This window comes from Schistocerca nitens, chromosome 8 (assembly GCF_023898315.1).
Source record: "Schistocerca nitens isolate TAMUIC-IGC-003100 chromosome 8, iqSchNite1.1, whole genome shotgun sequence".
Taxonomy (NCBI): domain Eukaryota; kingdom Metazoa; phylum Arthropoda; class Insecta; order Orthoptera; family Acrididae; genus Schistocerca; species Schistocerca nitens.
In genome coordinates, this window is record NC_064621.1 from 458975639 (window position 1) to 458989379 (window position 13741).

Consider the following 13741-nt stretch of genomic DNA (forward strand, 5'->3'; position numbering starts at 1 on the left):
TCAGAAGAAGCAACCAGCGAGTTGCTCAGAGTATGACTGCGCTACCACAGACTGCAAAACTTACACATTCTCAAAATGAGAATGACCTTGTAAATGCTCAATGTGAGCATCATTTGTCACACAGCACACATCAAGTGTATAGCCCAGTTCTTCCCAAACGTTGATAAGTATGTCTTTAGTGATTGTAGCAACAGCTGCTTCAATCCGGTTTCTTAATTCAGGGAGACCTGCTGGTAGCGGAGGCACGTACACACGATCATTGTTGAAGCCCCAAAGGAACAAATCGCATGGCGTTAGGTCGGGTGAACGTGGAGGCCATGCAAAGCAAGCCCTGTCACTGGGCCCCTTGCGGCCTATCCAGCGCTTGGGTACAGTGAAGTTCAATCAGTCGCGTACTTCGCTATGCCAGTGAATATTTATAAGGTTCTTGGTATAATTGTTTGAGTTGCTCTTTCATTTGACATATCATTTATAACTGTAAGTTTAATGTAATAAATATTATAAAGCGCTAAAACCCCGACATTCATTTATAAACACCCTGTGTAATTCTCCCACCTCAACTCTCTACTTTAAGAAAAGTGTATGTGGAGGGGACAGCTAAAGCTATTACTAATGTGACGGGCGAGAATATCGCTTATATCATGAAAAAAAAAAAACAGAGGAATGCAGCAGGAACTTCCCACCCCTGGCGAACAAAATGCGCATTAACAAACAAGAGACTAATCCTGACCTAGAGCAGCCTTTCAGCTGGTTGGCCTTTTAGTGCCAATCACAGTGGCGGGGCACTACAATTCAACTGGATGACCAAGCTTTTGGAGGGAAAGCAACCGTCGGAGTCTCAACCTATCATGTTGGTGCAAAGTGTCACACTCAGTAGTACCCTGGTGACGGCAGCGGCGGCGAGGCGTTCTCAGAACTCAGATAGGCCACACGCCGGCTCTGCCCACAAAATCTCGAAACAGGCCACAGTCTCACTTCAGAAAAATCTGCCCCTGTCCCTGTGGAGGCTCACCTCTCCTAATGGGATTCACTGACTGTCTCCTGCCAACAACATAACTATCACACCACGTACAGTGGTCCACCTTCCAGTGTGAAAAAAGTCAAAGCCTTCTTCCAAGCCCATTTGTCCCGTACTCTCAATAAAATAAGCAGAGAATAGTTGCAGAACTTAAAACAATAGGAACGAGAATGCTCTTAGTTATATTTCACGTAGGTGAAATAAGTGAAAATTACTGAACTCTTTTGTAGACAAATGAACTTCTTAAAAAATCATTTCCAGTGGCATTATTAACGGCATTTTTCTATTTTCAAACGTGTTCAGTGTGGTTCTGTGTCCAGAGTGGGTTTCCAATAACATCTGAAAAATGACATTTAATGTAATATAGAGCTGATGTGCCCAGCGAAGTATTTAATAAGAAGAGAAGTTTATTAAAATTTAAATCGACTTCTAAAGAAGTAAATAAGTAGCATAATCTTCGTGCAGAGAGGAGTAAGCTACTCCTCAGAGACACGGATCTTAACTCGATTGGAAGCTTCTGTGGGTGAGAATGTATTATCTGGAGAATAATGTGTCTAGGAACAACGGATGTTGATGGAGTTGCAGTTTAATATGAGATGACGACCAATGAAGTTTATTATGTGGTGCCACATATCAACTTTTTTTAGGAATAGGCATAGACAAGGAAATAATTTACCGAGTTTTTTTAAGGAAAAGGGATAGGTAAGGAAATAATTTGAGTCTTTAAAATTACTCAAATGAGTATGACTAGGGAACTCCTCAGTTAACAAGGATAGAGGACTTGCGAATGTTTTGAGCTACGTTTCCAATATTTCTAACAGATTTTTGTGTGTAGTACTACCAAATTATACTCCACTATTGCTGTATTGTTGGGGCGGTCCTTTTTATGACCTGGAACAACAAGTTTTCTAACTTATAACGTCGAATTCAACTGCAATATTGTTAGCAGTTTTTTGTGGAATGGGGCCTGGGTACGGGATGCTAGGAAACATTTTCTTTTCTTTCTTAGAGTGGCAATTTCTAGCCATATCTTTGTGTACTTGTGTCTCTGAATCGTCATTTATTTTGCATATGTTGACATTGTTCATAGCAACACTTTTTATTGTGTTAGATTTTATATCAAGGCTGTTTTCTTCCAAGCGAGTGGAGTGTGCACTGTGTAGCATAGCCCTAATTGCTTCATGTTTGTGTGTCATGGTATAGCCTAATGAGTTGTTTATCATTATGTCTGAGAATGTGTGTTTCCTCAGTATACTAGACACTTTTTTGCTGGAGCTTGGTGATTCTAACATCAAGAAAATTCATGTTTTTTGTTGTCTTCATGCACACATGTGAGTTTTATGTTTTTGTAGAAAGGATTGAATAACGTAAGACGTTCTTGTAACTCCTCTTTCGCTCTATCATGTAGCACCAATGTTTCATTAATATATCTCCAGCGACTTATTTTGGCTTTGATTATATTTGTTTCATTCAAATAATTATTTTCCCAATTACTGAAAATGTATCTGCCAGAAATCTTGAAATACTACTACCTGTGGAAAGACCCTGTTTGTAAATTTTTCAGTATATCTTATGTAATTGAGGCACTGAGCACGATAAGAGCCCAAAGCACAGTTACAAAACCTTGAGGAAAGTAGATGTTCGTAAAAATTTTATTTACGAGCAAGCTGTTGGTCTCAAAGGTTTGAATTGTTTTTTATCCAAGTCTCAACATCCTACATTTCCTATAAAAAACATGTGCGCACTTCATGTTATGAAATTTTAATTAATTCATAAAATTAATTATTAATGTTAATTCATACAAGTTTAACACATAGACTAGTGGCTATAGTGCCTTTTGGACTGTTGTGTATTTTTTAATTAATGTGAAACTAGAATCGGAACATAATGAAGATACTAAATGCACCAAAGACGTAGTTATGACCAACACCAACACTTCGTGGCCCTCACTACCATCATCTTCATTAACAACATTCTCTGGCTTGAGATGCATATAGTACTTTCAGTTCACTTCCTTCACGAAATCAATTACTTTTGTTAAATTTGCGTGTTTCTAGTTTGATCGAGTATTTTTTATAAAATCTTTGTGTTTCAAGGTTAATAATTACCTTCCACCTACATACTTGGGCACTAGATTTTACACGCTATCAACAAACTGTGGAGAAATAATAAACTGTGGGCTCCTCTGCTGTGACAAAGAAAATGGTGGCTACCCATGACTCCAATACAAAATAAGTTAAACAGCAGTTCATAGAAACATATGGAAAACATCATCATTGTAAAATTTCTGAAATGTACCATGTTCAAGTGAAAATCAACTTTTGTTTAGGTAATGAGACCGGTAACACTCTTAAAAGTTCTGAAATCCTAAGTGTCCATTTTACAGACTGGAATGCTAATATCATGCAACTTGATGTTTTTGTGGGGCATTCCTTCAAGAGCTTTCAATATTTTTGAGGAAATGGGCATCAGTGTAGCCAGTGGGAGTTCCAACAACAATGAAAATTGGTGCTTCCGGCCCTCATGTAAGCGAATATCAGGTAAGTCGATGAAACAGCCTTTCGCAAATGTTCATTTGTACAGTGTAGGGGTCGAGCACTGATAAGGCTGGTTCACCTTAAGATCAACAGATGTCAGGAGTATGCACACATGCTACAGTCGACAACGGATTGCACTGTACCCTTATGTCTACATCTACATCTACATTCATACTACGCAAGCCACCCGACGGTGTGTGGCGGAGGGCACTTTACGTGCCACTGTCATTACCTCCTTTTTCTGTTCCAGTCGCGTATGGTTCGCGGGAAGAACGACTGTCGGAAAGCCTCCGTGCGCGCTCGAATCTCTCTAATTTTACATTCGTGATCTCCTCGGGAGGTATAAGTAGGGGGAAGCAATATATTCGATACCTCATCCAGAAAAGCACCCTCTCGAAACCTGGATAGCAAGCTACACCGCGGTGCAGAGCGCCTCTCTTGCAGAGTCTGCCACTTGAGTTTGCTAAACATCTCCGTGACGCTATCACGGTTACCAAATAACCCTGTGACGAAACGCGCCGCTCTTATTTGGATCTTCTCTATCTCCTCCGTCAACCCGATCTGGTACGGATCCCACACTGATGAGCAATACTCAATTATAGGTCGAACGAGTGTTTTGTATGCCACCTCCTTTGTTGATGGACTACATTTTCTAAGGACTCTCCCAATGAATCTCAACCTGGTACCTGCCTTACCAACAATTAATTTTATATGATCATTCCACTTCAAATCGTTCCGTACGCATACTCCCAGATATTTCACAGAAGTAACTGCTACCAGTGTTTGTTCCGCTATCATATAATCATACAGTAAAGGATCGTTCTTTCTATGTATTCGCAATACATTACATTTGTCTATGTTACGGGTCAGTTGCCACTCCCTGCACCAAGTGCCTGTCCGCTGAAGATCTTCCTGCATTTCGCTACAATTTTCTAATGCTGCAACTTCTCTGTATACTACAGCATCATCCGATAAAAGCCGCATGGAACTTCCGACACTATCTACAAGGTCATTTATATATATTGTGAAAAGCAATGGTCCCATAACACTCCCCTGTGGCACGCCAGAGGTTACTTTAACGTCTGTAGACGTCTCTCCATTGATAACAACATGCTGTGTTCTGTTTGCTAAAAACTCTTCAATCCAGCCACACAGATGGTCTGATATTCCGTAGGCTCTTACTTTGTTTATCAGGCGACAGTGCGGAACTGTATCGAACGCGTTCCGAGAGTCAAGGAAAATAGCATCTACTTGGGAGACTGTTTCTAATATTTTCTGGGTCTTATGAACAAATGAAGCGAGTTGGGTCTCACACGATCGCTGTTTCCGGAATCAATGTTGGTTCCTACAGAGTAGATTCTGGGTTTCCAAGAACGACATGATACGCGAGCAAAAAACCTGTTCTAAAATTCTACAACAGATCGACGTCAGAGATATAGGTCTATAGTTTTGCGCATCTGCTCGACGACCCTTCTTGAAGACTGGGACTACCTGTGCTCTTTTACAATCATTTGGAACCTTCCGTTCCTCAAGAGACTTGCGGTACATGGCTGTTAGAAGGGGGACAAGTTCTTTCGCGTACTCTGTGTAGAGTCGAATTGGTAGCCTGTCAGGTCCAGTGGACTTTCCTCTGTTGAGTGATTCCAGTTGCTTTTCTATTCCTTGGACACTTATTTCGATGTCACCCATTTTTTCGTTTGTGCGAGGATTTAGAGAAGGAACTGCAGTGCGGTCTTCCTCTGTGAAACAGCTTTGGTAAAAGGTGTTTAATATTTCGGCTCTACGCGTGTCATCCTCTGTTTCAATGCCATCATCATCCCGGAGTGTCTGGATATGCTGTTTCGAGCGACTTACTGATTTAACGTAAGACCAGAACTTCCTAGGATTTTCTGTCAAGTCGGTACATAGAATTTTACTTTCGAATTCACTGAACGCTTCACGCATAGCCCTCCTTAAGCTAACTTGGACATCGTTTAGCTTCTGTTTGTCTGAGAGGTTATGGCCGCGTTTAAACTTGGAGTGAATCTCTCTTTGCTTTCGCAGTAGTTTCCTAACTTTGTTGTTGAACCACGGTGGGTTTTTCCCGTCCCTCACAGTTTTACTCGGCACGTACCTGTCTAAAACGCATTTTACGATTGCCTTGAACTTTTTCCATAAACACTCAAATTTGTCAGTGTGGGAACAGAAATTTTCGTTTTGATCTGTTAGGTGGTCTGAAATCTGCCTTCTATTACTCTTGCTAAACGGATAAACCTTCCTCCCTTTTTTTTATATTCCTATTAACTTCCATATTCAGGGATGCTGCAACGGGCTTATGATCACTGATTCCCTGTTCTGCACTTACAGAGTCGGAAAGTTCGGGTCTGTTTGCGGATAGTGCACTCAGTATAATGTCACTCGATGCTCTGTCCCTACCAAGCGTCCTAAACATCTTAGTGTCCCAGTCTATATCTGGTAAATTGAAATCTCCACCTAAGACTATAACATGCTGAGAAAATTTATGTGAAATGAATTCCTAATTTTCTCTGAGTTGTTCTGCCACTAATGCTGCTGAGTCGGGAGGTCGGTAAAAGGAGCCAATTATTAACCTAGCTCGGTTGTTGAGAGTAACCTCCACCCATAATAATTCACAGGAACTATCCACTTCTACTTGACTACGGGATAAACTACTATTAACAGCGACAAACACGCCACCACCGGTTGCATGCAATCGATTGTTTCTAAACACCATCTGTGCCTTTGTAAAAATTTCGGCAGAATTTATCTCTGGCTTCAGCCAGCTTTCTGTACCTATAACGATTTCAGCTTCGGTGCTTTCTATCACCGCTTGAAGTTCCGGTACTTTACCAAATCAGCTTCGACAGTTTACAATTACAATACCGATTGCTGCTTGGTCCCCGCATGTCCTGACTTTGCCCCGCACCCTTTGAGGCTGTTGCCCTTTCTGTACTTGCCCGAGGCCATCGAACCTAAAAAACCGCCCAGTCCACGCCACACAACCCCTGCTACCCGTGTAGCCGCTTGCTGCGTGTAGTGGACTCCTGAGCTATCCAGCGGAACCCGAAACCCGACCACCCTATGGCGCAAGTCGAGGAATCTGCAGCCCACATGGTCGCAGAACCGTCTCAGCCTCTGATTCAGACCCTCCACTCGGCTCTGTACCAAAGGTCCGCAGTCAGTCCTGTCGACGATGCTGCAGATGGTGAGCTCTGCTTTCATCCCGCTAGCGAGACTGGCAGTCTTCACCAAATCAGATAGCGCCTCAATTATACGTCAACATTAACTACAACTAATCAGAGACTTTTGATATTTCTGGAATTGGCACCTTTCTATGTTGTCTAATCTTTTAAATAGGGTATTTATTGTTTTCTCAGAGCGTACACTTGTATATCGGCTAGTTACAATGAAAGGACGAAACATATATCCTAAAGGAATATATAGACCTCCAATTTCAGTTGCTTGGTCATTTTTTTATTTACTGAGTACGACCAACCAAAAGTATAGTAACTGCTTCACAGTTTCATTCAATAATTGAGAAATTTTAAAGGAATCTGTTTAAAAATGGGCCTCGTTGGAATATTAGGCTATGGACTGTAGGTTGGGATCTCAATTTTTGAGCTGTAGGATTCATTATAGTGTATGTCCTTGGTTGTTGTTCTGCGACCAAGAAACTGCATTTACTAACCATCTTTTTCATTTTGGTCTGTAATTTTAATGTTGGATCTTGTTTAAGCTCAGTTATATTAGACTGAGAAACGAAAGCCAGTGTCTTTGCTCATAATTACTAGGTATTCTTCGTCAGCTTTCAGAGTTATGGGATTATTATTATTATTATTAGTACTAGTATTCAGTTTCATATTTATGCTGTTCGCAAGCAAGCTCTCTTCATTAACTGCCTTGGGGGCTTCCTTATAGTTATGTGCGTCCTTGTGATTGATTTTATTTGTGTTGTGTTGCAGGATAGTCTGTTCAGTGCTCTTATAGGCATAAAAATTAGTTGCTGTCTTAGAGAATATGATGGGGCTTTTTAGGTTACTATAGTTTTATTTGCGTTTTACGTAGTACTTGTGCCCTTTCTTCAGCACACGTTGTTGCTCTTCACTAAAGGTGATGTCAGTTCAATTAATGACTCTTTTATAATTCCTGTATTGGATGTTTGGTTATTCTCTTTCTTATAAAGCTTATTTGTATGGCTTTTAACTTCTGGTGTCTGTGTGTGATTTCACTTTGCATTCTGTTTACAGTACTTTAAACGTACTCTCCAGCATATTTTAGTCTGAACGAGCGCTTTCAGTGACCTTCATGGACCAATTCCATCTAGTTTTATCCATACCTTACATTTTAAGCGTGACTGTATTCAGTACACAGGAAGTATGAATAATAAAGTCTCAAATCACAATTCTTTCATATTTGATTAAATGTATTTCGCATCCCGTGGGTACATTATCAGGTACAAATCATTGTAGTACATTGTTCACTTCTACTCTTGAATGAGGTGATGCGAAATGTATGTTCATGTTTCGAGAAGGTTAGATATTAAATGTCGAAATCTGCGGATAAAGTAATGTAAAACGTTATGAGAAACTGAAAACCTACCGAAAAATTCCAGAAGTAACGGGAAACTACAATTTAGTTACACTCCTCGGCGAATCCAACGGTAACACGCTACATCTCTCAGTACAGTATGGAAACATACCTCTACAGAATGAGAAAGTATGAATCCACGTTAAATGAACAGAGAGACTTCGCTAGTTATAGTTGTTTATTATTTTTTCCACATACAACTCATTTCCTTACACATCTCAATTTCTTTAAAACTCTGTTATCTGATACTACATAATAAAATTCAACCTTGCTCTTATTAAATTGCATATGTAAAACGTTTTAAAAAGTACAAACTTGTGTGCACCCTGAGTGGCGTGATGTGCAATTAAAAAATAGGGTAAATCATAGGTAGCTACACATTAAAATAATCTTCTTGGATTTTCATTAAGGTTTTCGCTGTCTGTCATAATATTTTCCTTTATTAGATCCGGAGACTTAGAAATTTAACATTCAGCCTTCCCACAAAGGGAGAGTACAATTAGCATTACCTCATGAGAGAGGATAAATGAATACCGGTAATATATTAAAACTATTTGCATTTGATGATGTATTCACTGGTTTCTAAATGTATCACGAGATTCAATGAAACGCGAAATTATTGTTAGTGAAAGCGTTATTAATCACTCTTCTTCTGTATTGAATGCAGCCGTGTTCACAACTAGAAAATGCGTAAAAAACTAGATTAGAAGAAGTTGTTTTGAAAAATGAAGAAAACCGCAGGACAGTTGCTTAATTCAGTCATTTATTGGGTACACGGTCCGTTTCGGAACAGTTAAGTTCCATCATCCGATGTAAAAAATAGCATCAATTCATCATCTGAGCTCATCGTCACACTAATGTTGTCATGGAATCAAAGGTTCCTTGTAAAAAGAGTAAAAGGGACAAAAATTCCGTAACAGCCGTTCTCCGTGTTACGCGACCGGGAATACAATCAGGAAAATTGGAATGGCTGTTACGGAATATTTGTCCCTTTTACTCTTTTGACGTGGAACCTTTCGTGTCATTACAACACTGAGGTGAGGATGACCTCAGATGAGTAAGTGATTTTATTTTTTACAGCAGATGATGAAGCCTGTCGTGTACCCAATAAGTGACTGTCGATTTTTGCAACTGTCTTGCGGTTTTCTTCATTTTTCAAAATGGACTTGTTAAGTGGCGGCTGTCCTATAAGAAGTGCTCTTTGTGAAAATAAGTTCTGTTTCACACAAAGGGTTTTCCCATAACCTGTGCTGTCCTTTAGGTGAGGTTTCTTATCGTCCACTAACGTCATAATGTTCGAATTATACTGAAGCGACAAAGAAACTGGTATAGGCATGCGTATTCAAATACAGAGATACGTAAACAGGTTGAATATGGCGCTGCTGCCGGCAACGCCTGTATAAGACCACAAGTGCCTGTCGCCCTTGTTACATCGATTACTGCTACCACAGTGGCAGGTTAACTAGATTCAAGCGAGTTTGAACGTGGTGTTGTAGTCGACACATGGACGGTCGTACACAGGATCTCCGAGGTAGCAGTTAAGTGGAGATTGTCTCGTACGACCATTTCACGAATGTACCGTGAATATCCGGAACCAGGTAAAACACCAAATCTCAGACATCGCTGCGACGGGAAAAAGATTCTGCAAGAACGGAACCAACGACGACTGAAGAGAATCCATTTACGGAAGAAATTTACTTTCTCAGATATTAGTATCATAAAATAATGGGCAGGAAGCCGCTGTCTGTCAGAGACACGTTAAAGGTTTCTTATACAATTTTCGACTGTGTAAATTAACTGTGCGTGAAAGTGTCCAAATATCTGTGACAGAGGAGATGATTTACTGGCGAAAAGCGCAAATGCAGACACAGGTGCTGAGAATTCATCTATCAAAATTAGTAGTTCAGTATCAACAATGAAGGCAACTGCAAGACATACTGGAAGTTTGTCTGGCGTTGATTAGCGGAAAGAAACATACTCGTTCAAAAACGTGATGACGTATTTGACATATTACATGCTAGTGCTTTAATATCATTACTGCTGAAAAACAGATCTTGGTCGATCAACTGTTGAAATGAGGGCCTGGCTTTATGCGTGGATCCAGCTACCTGACAAAAAGCGAACAGCAACTAAAGCTGTTACAGGCAAGTGGAAAGAGGTAAGAGCGAGGCGAAAATGAAATTAAGTTCGACGAGTCAAATATTTATGAATTTAGGACATAAATGTTATGCAATAATAATGCACTACTCTTTTAGTGTTCTTAATATGTTCATATTTCGGCCGCTTAACTTGCTATCCATCGAATCTTCCTTATCACTTTTTTTCAAATAGATTTACAGGATTGGTTATCTCGGGATACAGTTGTGTTGAAGAAGAGTTACTTTATTTCGAGGAAGTTCTAGGAGCATAACCTGAGAATATTAACTCAAAAACTCCATCTCCACAAGGAAAGAAAGGGAAGAGGACATCACGCATCAATGACTGCTAAGTATCTTTTTCCGTATTCCAGAGACTGCCCATCACGCTACATAGGTGGGGAAAGCAATTCTGTAGGCCCTACATGAAAACGTTGTTTCCACCTGAATTTGTTATGGTAGGTGAATTTTCCTTGTCAGTGTGTATGTGAAAGTGTTATTCTCTCTCCCCACTGTCGTCAAAACAAGGTACTTGAATTTCAGTATTTTTTCCAAAGCTTTACAATTATCACTTTATTAACTATTATATCTATCGTGTCTCTTTACAAAAATTGAAAACCTATTTATGGTATCTGTCTGCTGAAACGCTCACAATTTAATGATTTGCTTCTACTTCGCTCTTTTATCCAAACATGAAAATTCGGTAATATACTGGATCTTGAGGTGGAACATATCACACGAAAATATCCTAGTATGAACATCGAACAGTTTGGTTTGAATAACTCTATACTACTTTTATCAGTTTGGAATTGAGTGACGAGTTGCTTACGCCAGATGCTTCGCAGTGGTATGGAAAAGAATGCATCAACATTCTAGGACTAACGAATAATCTGAAAGTTGAAAGTATTCCTGCAGACAGAGCCGTCAAACTCGTGGAGAACTGCAGTTAAGTTATGTACAAAAAACGAAACCCAGAAAGAGTATTCGCTTTGAAGTGGTATCGGAGAATCGTAAAAAAGATTTTATCGAAGAATACTGATTTATACAAGAACATTCAATTTTTTTTCTTATTTGCCTTACGAACATTGTACACTGCAGTGTTATAAACAGAGTTAAAGTTAATACAGTAAATTTAATAATCATGAAATGAACTTAATACAGTTGAAAGATAGTGGTTAATCACGCACTATAGTGTAATTCTTCTCCAGACAAAAATTCAATGAGCTCTTGAATGTCTGTCTTCATCTTATTCCAAATAATGGACCTAGCGGCAAGAAATCCCGTTTTCCTGAGGAGACAGAGAGAGCTGATTCGTTTTTGTACAATGGAACTAAACTAGTGCGTAGCACAAAGAAACAAACTTACTTGAAAAATAACAGACACCCTACAGCGTATGTTAAATGCTGATGGTAACGAAGTAATCTTGGTATTTGACAAAATACAGAAACTTTAAAAGTATGTGAAGTGGACGAATATCTTGTACCCTTGGACGGACGGACAGACTGCAGAAACATGACTACCGAGAACACAGAGATCTTCCTGTCTAGTCGTTACCGGATTCAGACTAAGTTGTGCTTCTAGGAACCTCCTTGTCGTTCTTTTTTCAGTTGTTCAAATGTTGTGGAAGTAATAATTCAGTGAGTATTTGCTGGGGCAGACAGGGATTGTAAGTTATTATTAAAGATACTGTGTTTGACAGGTGTGGTAGATGCAGGCATTAACACAGGTATTGAGAGACCCAAAAGTGCGTTAACGTTTGGAAACGCAGTAATTCACGGAATAATGTATGTAGAGAGGTAAAAATTAACACATATGACGTGAGGCTTTATTGAAACCAAAAACGAGGAAAAACTGGCTAACATATGGCGCCGGAACAGCAACAGCATCAGTGATGCCGCTTGAGATTATTGTATGAAACGAGCTGTAGTGAGAGAGGGAGTCATATCATCCCTAGCCTGGTTGATAGAGCCTGCTGGAAGGTACGACTTGTACGTAGAATGGCGCCCCATTGTTACAAGTGAGACAGCTCTCAAAAATGGTTCAAATGGCTCTGAGCACTATGGGACTTAGCATCTGAGGTCATCACTCCCCTAGAACTTACAAGTACTTAAACCTAACTACCCTAAGGACATCACACACATCCATGCCCGAGGCAGGATTCGAACCTTCTACCGTAGCGGTCGCGCGGTTCCAGACTGAAGCGCCTAGAACCACTCGGCCACACCAGCCGGTAAGATAGCTCCCTTGCTCTCTTCAATGTACCAAGTATAAAAATCCATTGTGAATCGTAGAGGGGTGCATAGTGTGCATGACAATTATTTTCATGTTATTAACAACGAATACCATTAAGAGCTGTATGTATTGGTACGTAAGTGTTCTATTGCGCACATCCTTTGGTGAGAAACGCGTGCTGAGCCTCGACATCCGTCCCCAGACCTCAGTCCGTGTGATAATTGGTTGTGGGGTTACCTGAAAAATGGCTCTGAGCACTATGCGACTTAACTTCTCAGGTCATCAGTCGCCTAGAACTTAGAACTAATTAAACCTAACGAACCTAAGGACCACACACACATCCATGCCCTAGGCAGGATTCCAACCTGCGACCGTAGCAGTCGCGCGGTCCCGGACTGCGTGCCTAGAGCCGCTAGACCACCGCGGCCGGCGGGGTTACCTGAAGTCGCAAGTCTACCGCGATCATAAGACTTCATTAGGCACGGTATAAGACAATATCTGATGGCACTTTCTCACCACATCTACTGATATGCTGTTTACAACTCGATCTCTAGACTATAGATATTGCTCATGAACGACGTGTTGAGCGTTTGTTGTAAAGAACATCGTCTTTGATAAAAATCAATTTTTATGCTAATTATTGCTTTAGTATCATAGGAAGGGCCTCCTGTTGGATATTTTGTGCCCTTTATTTGTCTGAATAAAATTGTATGTCATTTAGGCATGTGGCTCAATTTTTGCCTTTAAATGAAATAAAAGTAACTTATAGGTACCTAACGTTGGGAGTGGACTGGATGAGACGTTGTGTGTTAAATTCATAGCCATCTAGGTGGATAATGAACTGTGGGGGCAGCAGCATGTAACAAGTTAGCCAGAAAGCCCAGTTCTGTCCGCAGTGAACTTAGAAATATCATCACATTGCATTGTAATGCTGACACGATTTCTAGCATTCACTGCCTACTGTCACTCATTACTGAGCTACGAAATAATTTTCCGTATCAGTGAAGATAAGGGTAAAAAAGTATTTATTCAATAGGAGGGTGCAATTAGAATGTTGTGTAATGTTGATAGCCGGAACATCTTGCAAGAGCGTCTTCTGGGATCTAGCAATTTGTGTACTTATGGGACAATTAATGGTGTTGTTGTTGTTGTGCTCTTCAGTCCTGAGACTGGTTTGATGCAGCTCTCCATGCTACTCTATCCTGTGCAAGCTTCTTCATCTCCCAGTACCTACT